At 36.1% G+C, this 12,412-nt stretch overlaps 1 long non-coding RNA gene across 1 annotated transcript; it reads right to left on the bottom strand.

Moving 5' to 3' along the window:
- LOC141658773 (uncharacterized) lies at window positions 1-1,503 on the bottom strand. The gene is made up of 3 exons (XR_012549413.1): window positions 1,409-1,503; window positions 680-741; window positions 1-153 (listed from the first exon to the last, which is right to left on the bottom strand). It is a non-coding gene; the product is annotated as an uncharacterized LOC141658773 (long non-coding RNA).
- Window positions 1,504-12,412: the final 10,909 nt, after the last annotated feature.

Here is a 12,412-nt window from a genome sequence, read left to right as displayed (position 1 = left end):
TATTACAACGGAAGTCTTTTAAATACTAAATGAAGTCATACGCTCAACTACGAGTCATTTATTAAGCAAGAAATAACTAGTAATCATGCTCCACTCGCCCATCCCGTACAAACAACCATCAATCAGCAGCATCCAAATGAGTACCTGTCATAACTGCTCACATATACGGACGAGAACCACAATGGTCATAGCAGGCCCATCAAAAGAATGAAGAAAAGATGGACAAAAGCAACATCCGTCAACCATAAGGTCGAGTAAAGGTAAAACCAAACTAACAATTGTAAAAGATAAACATGTCACATTGACCAAATTAACGTACCCATATGAAAGACACACTAACAAAGACCAAACTGACCAATTCCAAACTCAAATCTCATATGTACCATCCCCCTTTCCGAGTGTGCACACCCCTCTGAGGCCTTACCCTTCAAAGGAGAACCAAGAGGCGGATCTGCAATCAACCAGACCCGGAATCGACTTCCCACATCGATTCCCCGAACATATATGAGGTGGCTTTCCACACGTACCTCAAACTTCCAAAAGACGATAAACCAATGATACAATAACATAATTCTGCAACTAACTGAGACGGTCTTAAGACGAATACAATACAATAACCAAACTGACTCAAACGCAACCAACATATTCAATCAATATACAAAAGCTAGTAAGGATTTACCTTTACCTGGCTAGCACCAAATCGGCAAGAAGCTCAGAAAAACTCTTCTACGAAGTCGGATCCTACATTTATAACATAAATTAATTAATACTAAATTAACTAATTTGTTATCTCGATAATTTATCTTAACTAAATTACCTATTTAACGATCTCCCTAACTAAATATATTAATCCATATTTTAAATAATTCAATTACCCATACCCTTCTTCCTTTATCCTACACCACCATTACTACCTACGGCAAACACTCCACGCCTCACGCACCACACTAGACTCGGCCCGCCTTCTACTCGACAACCCGTGGCCAGAATCGTTGACACAACACAGACAACACAATGACAACCCACCTTACACCAATAACGCCAGCAACAAACGGCCAAACATGGGACACAATATACGCTGCCGCGGCAACAACCAGTATATGACCTGAGGCTATCACTAATATGTAATACATCATCGAACTAACTCAATACCTTGTTTTTGTAAGATTAATCGACTTAAACATGTCATACGGTCTCAGCGAGTCTCCGCCGACATCTCACCACAACAGGGCCTTACGGCCAGCAACCTCAACACTCCTAGGCGAACCTAAGTCAGGCTCTAAAGACCGCTCACATACCCCTCTTTTCGCGAGACCATCAAGGCATCCCGTCATCATACTCGACATCAAAATGCAATTCTAAACAATCCTGAGACAACTGCTAAATAAAAAAGAAGGATGATACTTACCTTATTTGCTTAGGGCGGGGTTGATGGCAAAATAACCGTGACGAATAGGTGGTGATGATGATTAACTCGTACCTATACTGCCGCCTGTTCTCTTTTCCTCCTTTGGTTTCTTTGTTTTAGGGAAAGGTGGGGGGTTTTATGGTTTAACATTAAAGGGTTTTTGGGTTTTGGGTTTTCACTGGGTTAGCCGTATTTGTTAACTAGGTATTAGTTACATAATATTATTAGTATGTTATTATTAGGTATAATATTAGCTTAATTAGTAGAATTACTACTAATTACTCCATCATCTTATTTACTCATGACTTCATTACCAATCTAGTTATAACTTTCTAATTAATCTAACTTAACAAGTTTATAATTAAGACGGGTATTACAATCTTGCCCCCTTATAAAGAACTTCGTCATCGAAGTTTCAAGCAACACTAACAAAACAAATTCGAAATACCCAAGTTCCCACTATTACTAAGTCAAAGGTAACTTATCTAAGAACAAATTAATAGTAGCTAAAATAGTGTGCAACGTTCAACCCCCTTTAAATAAAAAGGTTATGTCCTCGTAACCTAACTAATACCTGGTCAAAAAATGAGGGTAACGCTCCTTCATAGCCTCTTCTACTTCCAACGTAGCTTCCTCGATATTATGATTTGACCATAACACTTTCACCAAGAATGTCTCACCTCTTCTTGTCTTTCTTACCTTCCTATCTAAAATTTCTTTAGCCACCTCTTCATAAGTTAAGGTCTCATCCAGTTGGATCGTCTCGGGCTCAATTATATGTGAAGGATCACTCAAATACTTCCTTAATTGCGATACATGGAAGACATTGTAAACCTTATCAAGGGCTGGAGGAAGAGCTAGACGGTAAGCTACTTCCCCAACTCTATCAATGATCTCATACGGACCAATAAATTTCTGGCTGAGCTTCCCTTTCTTCCCAAATCTCATCACTCCCTTCATTGGGGACACTTTAAGTAGTACTTTATCCTCCACTTTGAACTCCACATCCCTCCTATGCAAATATGCATAACTCTTCTGGCGATCCTGCGCAGCTTTCATCTTTTGTCGAATTAAATGAACCTGCTCCACCATGTCCTGGATCATCTGGGGACCCAACATTACTGATTCAGTCACGTCATCCCAACACACGGGACTCCTACACTTCCTGCCATACAATGCCTCAAATGGAGACATCCCAATACTAGCATGATAACTATTATTATATAAAAATTCTATCAAATCAAGCTTATCTTCCCAAGACCCTCCAAACTCCATCACACAGGATCTTAACATATCCTCCAAAGTCTGGATCGTCCTTTCAGTTTGACCATCAGTAGCTTGGTGAAAAGCAGTACTCATCTTCAGCTTCGTACCTAAAGAATCTTGTAGTTCCCGCTAAAACTTAGAAATAAACCTCGAATCGCGGTCGGACACAATATCCTTAGGAACTCCATGTAGCTTCAAAATGTGTCTCCTACAAGCATTGGCTAGCTCAACTTTAGTCCAAGTATCTTTCATAGGAACAAAATGAGATGTCTTAGTCAGACGGTCCACTATAACCCAGATCATGTTATTTCCTTTTTGAGTTCGAGGCAAACCTACGATAAAATCCATAGAAATTGAGTCCCATTTCCATTCCAGAATTTCTAATGGTTTCACCATTCCCTCTGGTCTTTTATGCTCACTTTTGACCTTTTGACAAGTCAAACATCTAGCCACAAACTCAGCTATCTCCTTCTTCATACCCGGCCACCAAAAAGTTTTCTTCAAAACTTTGCATAATTTATCACCACCAGGATGTACCGAATATGGGGTGTTATGTGCCTCAGTCAAAATCTTCTTCTTCAACTCGGCATCATTAGGTACACACCACCTCCCATCAAACCGTAAGCTACCATCTGCATGAATAACAAAATTAGATGTCTCACCATTTTCAACATCGGTCCGCCTCTACGAGTTTCGGATCATACATCTGTTTCTCCTTAATTTCCTCATACATCTATTTCAGATTATACGAGTTTTGGATCATACATCTGTTTCTTCTTACTTCATTTGCACGCATTTCTACGCATAAATTGTAGTGTTAAGCTACAAATGTCCCCCGAATTGTCTACTTTGGTTTCTCTTGTCCTATTTGCAGAAATGAACCAAAGAGAAGCGAAATCAAGTTTAGAACATGTCCCTTTGCATGCATTTGGGATATGAGTTGAGTCGGAGCTTGGAAACTACTAATTTGTGATGCGCGTAGAAGTAAGGTAGCTAGGCGAGCAAAGGAAGAGTTTCACATTACTAGTGCTTATTTTGAAGAGCCATATCTCTAGTTTTAGAACTGATAATAAGGTGATTCCAATTGAAGATGAAAGCTTATCCTCTTAGCTTTCCGACGCCATAAAAATCGCTTGATTTGGACAAGTAACGAAGAAATAGCGGTCATTTGAAGTTCAGTACGCGAAGTAGGAATTACGCGCTGAAAGCACTCGATCGAGTACTTTATGTGTTCGATCGAGTACTTTAAACCACTCGATCGACTACCTTGATTCTTACTATACTCGATCAAGTACTTTAGTGTTCGATCGAGAGCTTTTGAGGGTTAATCTACTCGATCGCGGATTTGATGCTTGTTTCATGTCTATGTTGTTATTCGTATCATTTAATGGTAATTAGACAGTTAATGCGCATAGCTGTTTTAATTAATTTGGCAAACTCTGACCTAGATCGAAAGATTGGAAGGAGTGAGACCCGCTACAATTATTTAGGATACTCTAATGAGGGCGGAAGCTAAGTTAGTAGTATTTTAGGGCGAATAGAGGACCGGAAGGACGTATTCACTGCCCCTTAGACTGATACATGTGACCAATCTGTGACCTTAACTGCGACTATTTAACGTTCATTGATGAACCGACAATCCTAGTCTCTTTCTTTTATTGCTAGACTCTTTATTTATCGCTGTTTTAGTTTAGTTTCCAATCAAAACCCCAATCTTGTGACACCAACAGACTTAGATTAGCAAGTAGATAGCAAGATAGCCTCCATGTGGATTCGACCTCGACTTCCCTAGCTGCATTAGCTAGAGACCTTTCGGGTTTATCTTTAATAGGGTTGCGACAGCCCTCATCAGCCGTCTATAATGAGATTTTGTGATAATTAAAATAGGGATTCTCATATCTGTTAGATGTGCATGTTCCACTCACTCCCTACTCGTAGCAAGATTTTCTGTAGGATTTGAAACTTATAGTGGTTATTTAATTCGATTTTTGATTTTATGTATTATTTTCATCTGGGTAGTTATTGCGTATCAAATTTGCAGGTGATGTAGAACATTAAAGTCGCTTGATGTGTAAAATGATGTTGTTTGGATCACGGGGAAAATCAATAGCTTCAGCTGTCTGAGTGGAATATGCTCAATTTATTTAGTTTTAAGTATTGATGTTAATTTGTAATGGTAGTTGTACGCTAAACATTGGTTTTGTAATTAATTATTATTATTATAATAAAAGACTTTACATTTACCAAAAAAACATATTTTTGGAAATAATTTTTTTTTAAAACTTTAATTGAGAAACAGCTACGGTTGTTAAAATAGAATCGTAGCCTTTTATCTACATAAGGCTACGGCTAAATCTTAATAGCCGTAGCCAAAAGTGACTTTAGGCTACGGTTCCTGGCTGTAGCCATAAGTACTTGATCTAAGGCAACGCCCTGATTTACTACTGTTGAGGAACCGTAGCCAAAAGCCCTTTTTAACCGTAGCCAAAAGGCTTTTCTGTACTAGTGGCATTCCCACTTACCTAGGGGGGCCTAGGTAAGTAACTTCCTCCATTATGGAGGAATTGGAATTCATGGGTGAAGGGTTCTGTAACGACTTTCAACAGATTTTAATTACAGAATTCTCAAGACCTCATGCATGTTAAGTATTAAGATTAAATAAAAGGGGTGATTAGCAAACTTACTTGGATGCGGAAGAATTCCAATAATATGCTAATAATAAGAAGTATAATAAACCCCAAATCGCAGCTCCTTGAATAGTAATATAATCTGTGAGACCGTCTCACAATAACGCCCCAAGTGTTGTGCCTCTACCAGTATCCACACAATATGAGTATGTATGCTAGTACAAATTTAAGGGCAATATTCTTTCTTCTTTCTCCCTTGAGGTTTTTTCTTTCTAGAAAAACTGATCATCAAACATCTATATTAATTATAATATTGCCCAGAACTCATCTAGTGTGTGACCCTGTAGGACCGACTAAGACTACCCGAATCCTAACTCATTTAGGACTCAGACTACAAGCGGCTCCTAGCAGAACATTGTAGCCACATAAAACTAATCGGTTATACAATATTCCGGACATATGGGCACACTAACTCTTTTAGTCTCCCACTTGCACTTATGTCCTATAAGGCACCATAATCTCTTTGCTTCTATCTCTTCAGATGAGAATAGGGTAGGAGAAGTGTCATCCCTATAAATCTCTATCTCTTTTATCGAATCTCTGAGTTGAATTGTTACAAAAGATGACTGACTTTCACCTCGTCTGGGCATGGCCATGCACTTATACAATTTCCACTCTTCGAGAGGCCGAAGATTATAAACTCCTTTCTCAAAAGAGGAGCAAATCCCATTTTGTCTAACCACATTCTGTCACACATTCCATGACAAGTTCAACCATCATCTTTATAGCCACCAGTCACGGTTGACATTTGATGATGTCAAAACTAGCACTTCACATATACAAAATAGTCAAAGACTCAGGTCTAAAGACTACCAAACGGTGAAAGAAACTTTGTTGACACTAAGCGAAACCATAACAAAGTTCTTTGACGGGTCAGTCTAATACACATTCCAAACATGTATCCATGTGCCTGGTTTGATATCTCAATATCATGACTTACGGAACGTAGTCATCAACCTACTCACATACTAATCATTATGAGGCATAAGTGTCCCTTTCACTATGCCCTGATTAGAGACTTATATAAATACATTATATTATAAAACAGAGTTCCGATCCATAACCAAGTCACGCACTTGGTGATCTGTTTAAACAATGTATACTATTTTAAGACAAACATTCAATTATACGATAATTAAATGCAAAATCAACCTTTTATCATATAAAAGAACGTGTCATACAAATGTATCAATCATATCGAACATAACCTCCCACTAAAATAAAGACCACTTGTTAGTATCAAGACCACTCGCTAATGCGTCTTATACAAATCGCAATGCTATGAATTTTTATATTATAATTGCGAAAGAGGTTTTCTACGGGACATACAGCCATTACATCAATTACTATCTTACATATGTTTAATTTACCTTATTTGAATAAAGTAAAATCAATAGCACACGTTTGATTCTTAAATCAAATGTACTCTTTGTTTCTTCATAAGCAACAAAGTATATAGTTGTGTATATGTTTGAATTCCAAACCACACACTTTATTCGATGCTTCATAAGCAACAAAGTACTCATTTTAGTTGTAAAATTAGTCATAGTGTCGTACTTGAAACCATTTCAGCACACAATTACTTTCATTTAAGCAAAATGTGTCCAGATTACAATCAGGAACCATACTTGTCTATTTGAAATTGATATCAATATAACCAACTTACAATGATTATTTCTCATGTTGTCCATAATAGTCATCAAGACTAGATTGGTATCCACTCGTCATACGAGTACATACACATCTTTGCAAGTCTCATTGAGATAACAAAATGTCGTTTCCTTAATATGTATGTCATTAACATACCAAACCATAAAAGCGAATTATACTCCCATAACTTTCGTGTACATATAAAATTATCCTTATCTCAAATAATTCAAAACACTTCTGAATCATTCTATTGAGATCGAAAATTCCAACCTCTGGATACTCGTTTCAAAAACGTTCTCACTTATCTAGCACACTCTGATACGTGAATCTCAAGGTGTGTCTGACACAACTTGTGACACCCCGCGATAACGCGGAAATTATAACTTATAAAATTCAAGCGGAAAAATAGGAGATTTTTGAAACTTTTAAAATTTAAAGCGCGGGTTCACAAAAATCTAAAACACAAATAAAGAATGCGGAAATAAAGATTAAATTATACAAACGTGATAGTCAAAGGTGAGGAAAAATATATCCCTCGAATGACAATACAATAAAAGGTGAGTCTAAGCAATCCTAATAATCCGACTACAAGGCCAAAGTGCTCGCTAGCTCACACATGTCTTCACCCCATAGATGCACCAACTAATACCTGTCATTCATGTAAACATGAACGCATACGGTCGTGAGGGAGTAACTCAAGGTTCTCCCAACCACAAAATGTCGAAACGAACATAACAAAGAACTAAAACAAGTAAGTCGTATCAGATACTTACAAAAGATAAGAATATCAAGTTTATATGTAAACATGGCAGTTAAATGAGATGGAATAAGATAGACCAACATTAGCATAATAAAGATTCAACTATTAATGTGAGACAATTAAATAATATGAAAGACAAGGACACGGTCATTTATGCAAAAACACACATTTCAAGGAATTACAACATAGATATGAGACTAGAATCTGAATCATGTGAAGCGGTTAAGTAGGGATCAATCAATGCAAATTACAAAAATAGAAACTGTAGTCATTACTTGGAAAACCACTTAGCAAAAACTTCACGGGACGTGGCCACTAATGTCACATTCATACTTATGGCTTGCATCTCACCATAAGAACGGATGGGAGCATCAATCCCGACGATCATATCGCAAGTAGAGGGCTTATAGCTCAGCCCTAGTATCCGATAGGACCAAGACAAACAACACAAGAAAGACAAATACCAATATCTATAACCAAGCAAGACCTTTACTACTCATATATCAATATAATTCCCCTGGTAGGACGACAATGGTACTCCCAAGACTCAGTCCTAGTCTAAATCGGGCCAGACTCCCGGGACAGTACAGTTCCCGATTCGACATGCGGCAGAACCGTCCGCATCCAAGACCCGAACCCTAAATCGGAAATCGAGAACCCACAATCGGCAGGACAGTCCGAAAGAGGCGTAAAGATAAGTCAAGCAATACGGTATAGCATAAAGTCATTATCAAGAATACGACTCAACCAAGCGATACGAATCAACTTGGAAAGAGACTAATAATGTAATGAGCCGATGATAATTCAAATAAGATATGTCATGTCCAACATATAAAACATGTGAAATCCAATAAATAAAGCATGTGAAGCTCAACAACCACAACATGATGAGCCCAATAAAGGAAACATGACGAGCCCATCAAAGAAAATCGAATGAGTCCCACAAAATAAACATACATGGGAAAAATAAATGTAATGGACAAATAACAATCCAAGTAAAACATTCGAACCCCATTTATACTCGTAAACATGGATTAGCAACTCATTTCTTGAATACTTGTCACTTGAATAAAAATGTAAATAAACGGATTGGACCATTTATAATAAGCAAAACGAGAATTGAAAGGTTACACTTGGAAATTTGACAAGAGTACCGATGTAACAAAGGGAAACATATTGAGAAGAGGACAATCTATTCATATTAGCAGAACAAACTATAGAAAAAGCTCACAGAGGGTGAAAGATAAAGAGGAGGATAAGTTATTTGCTACTTAACCTATAAAAATAGAACTCTATTGTGCGAAAATGCTATATCCGAAACTAGAGGCCTGCTACGCAAAGGGCCATGACACTAGACCTCATATTTCCCGATGTACATGCACTAATGTGAAGTAGTAGTTTTACAATAACAGGCACCTAACTAAGAGAAAGTCACCTAATCATTTTTATTATTTGTGGTCAATGTTCATTCACCATCCATCCATATTAGATAGAAACACCAAACAAAGCCATCAAGTAAACCATGTAGATTCCACATTTAACCCCTTCGGCCGCACCACTATACATCTCTCCTTTGTTCATCTACTAATCAAACTCAAATCTAATCAATTACTTGAATTGCGCATTAACAAAAATCTTCTCAGCCAAGCTCTTCCATAATTTTTTTGTATAATGTCCACCAAAGTCAGCAAATGACTGCCACAACTAGTTGGATATGGAAACCAGATAATGTGCCAAATATACTTCAACAAGTGATAACTGATAAACCCTAATCTCCCCACTTCATAAGCCTGAACTCAACCGACATCCAGATTCCGGAGTCTCAAGCAAGAAAATCAAGCTCAACTAATTTACAGACCAGAAGTACGAGATTGACAGGTCGCAAATAAACGCGATAAACAAAATCAACCTATTTCACGCAGCTGCAAGGTGCAACCCATTGTAACAGTCCCAAAAATGTCCCGATTTCCATCTTTAAAACAGTCCAGTGACAACTCCTATAATCTCCATGGAACCGTGCCAACAGAATTCAAACGCCCCATTTCAGCAATATTTTGAGACGGAAAAATTTAAAATACAAATGAGAAAAAAATAAAGGTTCAAACTTTATCAAACAAGGGAATAAAAACACCATGAAAACGACACAAAAGACGAAAATTTCGACATTCGTCGAGTAACCTATCACCGTTACCTTTTTGCCCTTCAAATCTCCAGAAAACGTCAAAAGAGTACGAGCCTCCCTCCGGGTCTTCGGTTTCTTCAACTAGATAGAGAAAAACGAAATAAAGGAGCTAAAAAAATCGAAGTTTCATTTGGCAGGTCAAACTGAAATCACCACAAAAATAAGACTTTATTACCTTGAAAGATGAAGGAGGAAGTAAGGAAGAGAATGGAGCAAGAAATAAGGAAAAAGGTTGAGAAACGAAGTCGGGATCTCGGGTCGAAGGTGGAGGATTTAAATGGTGTTTTGTTGTTTCTGGGTTGGGTTGCTCTTACTGCTTGCTGTTGATCCCATCGAAAAAGAAAGGGGAAAAACAAGGGGTGGGGACGGGAGGTATTAATAATAATAATAATAATAATAATAATAATAATAATAATAATAATAATAATAATAATAATAATAATAATAATAATAATAATAATAATAATAATTATTATTATTATTATTATTATTATTATTATTATTATTATTATTATTATTATTATTATTATTATTATTATTATTATTATTATTATTATTATTATTATTATATAATTGTAGAGTGTGAGAGAGAGGTATGAGTGTGGTCAACCTTTGATTGGTCGAGATTAAAAATAGTCTTATATATGAAAATGTGACGGTCTATTGCTAGACGGAAATTTGTCTTAAACCTACTATAATTTAAGACGGAGCTTTATTATTATTATTGTCGCTATTAATATTATCCGACAAAAATATTTATTTTATATAAACAAGCTTGTGAAAATGTAACTTTTATAAAATTTATGTTCAAAAGGAGATTAATTAAATTAAATAATTTAAAAATATAAAATAAAGTAATCGAACGGTTAAATAGAATTTAAATGTCAGAATACGAAATTTGTGGGTGTTACACAACTTATTGCATATTTCCATTAAGGAAAACTACATTATTCACGTATACCTGTCAAATCTCATTTCATGTATGTTGACATGTGCTAGGAGAATCCAAACTCTATAGGGTCACAGCACCATCGGGGTATCAACCTAAGTCCAATACTTTGTAATGATACCTGAAATCATTTTGGATTCATGGCCTCTAGCCACTTTACATCTTTTGAGTTGGAGCTCATTATTGCTTCCTTTAAAGTCAAACTTATGCGGGCTTATTCATAGATGGTACATCCATGACTCTTCATGGATCTTAGCCATCTCCATCAACTTTTGATGAGAATTACTATGAATTTTGATCTTTTCAAGAATATTCTACTCCTACTGTTTCTTTAGAGACAACATTCTCATTGAGAATCATTTCAAGTAACAAACTCTTTGAACTTGAATGGGACGTAGAATTAATATCCTACCTTAGGATAGTCCCACAAAAACATGTCAAATTTGAGTCTAAATTTCAGAATTTTTTTTAAAAGTTTTAAAGACCTCAAATATTAAGAAAATACTATATAGGAACAATTCCCTTACATATCTTATATGTAATGTATATTCATTGACTTAGATGGAAACAATTTTTAAATTGTGTACCGAGATAATTTCGAGCGTATAAAATAGTGAGATCTGCATGACTCATCATAGACAGAACCATATCAAAATAGGGCTCTTCTTATCTTATAAGACATAACATTCCACAATCATTTAGAAAAAAACCACCATTAAAATAAAATTAGTATGATATTTCCCATTTGGGACGAACCCGCATAGTTATATCTTTGTGACATTCCCAAAATAACACATACCAATTTTAGTTAGTGATGTCCTTTAAGAAAAACAAATTTTCTCTAATATTCTTACTATGAAACTTAGATTGTCTTCTTAAGACTAGTAGTGAAACAATTTCATTACTATTATGATGATCATAAACATTTGGTTCAAGTTTTCCCGTCTCGATCAAATCGAGCGATACTGATTGTCTTTCTAAGTTGACCTTTACTTCAGTCCGAGTCTATTTCAAGTAAACCTTTTAAAAGGTCAGACTAAAGTTCATCGTATGAACATATGCATAATTACTGAAAATAGTAATTATGATGAAGTATTAGAATCTCATTCCTTAACAATATCACTTAATTAATCCACACATATTTGAATATGTGTTACCAAACTTGTCGGTTGCCATCTTAACAAGTTAGAGGCACATTACAGTTTTTCCACCATTTAAACAAAATTCACTTGCCGTAGTTGATCCAAATCAACAAGGCTTAGAGTTCCATCATCATGGAACTTCTTTGAATGTTTCTTGTTTCTTGGCTCATAAGACAATGTTGTTAGCGCGTGAAGCTCGAGTCATAAGACTTGAACCCTTTTGTATTTCATGTCATAGATGAGATTGAACAAAAGTAAAATTGTCTTAACAAGAAAGAGAACACCAATTGTTCTTTATAAAATATTAATTCATTTTATGTACAAACATAAAAGAATTAACATTTTTCTAACAACAAATGTAAGAATAA

This window comes from Silene latifolia, chromosome 6, assembly GCF_048544455.1.
Source record: "Silene latifolia isolate original U9 population chromosome 6, ASM4854445v1, whole genome shotgun sequence".
Lineage (NCBI taxonomy): Eukaryota > Viridiplantae > Streptophyta > Magnoliopsida > Caryophyllales > Caryophyllaceae > Silene > Silene latifolia.
This window is presented reverse-complemented; position numbering and strand designations above follow the sequence as displayed.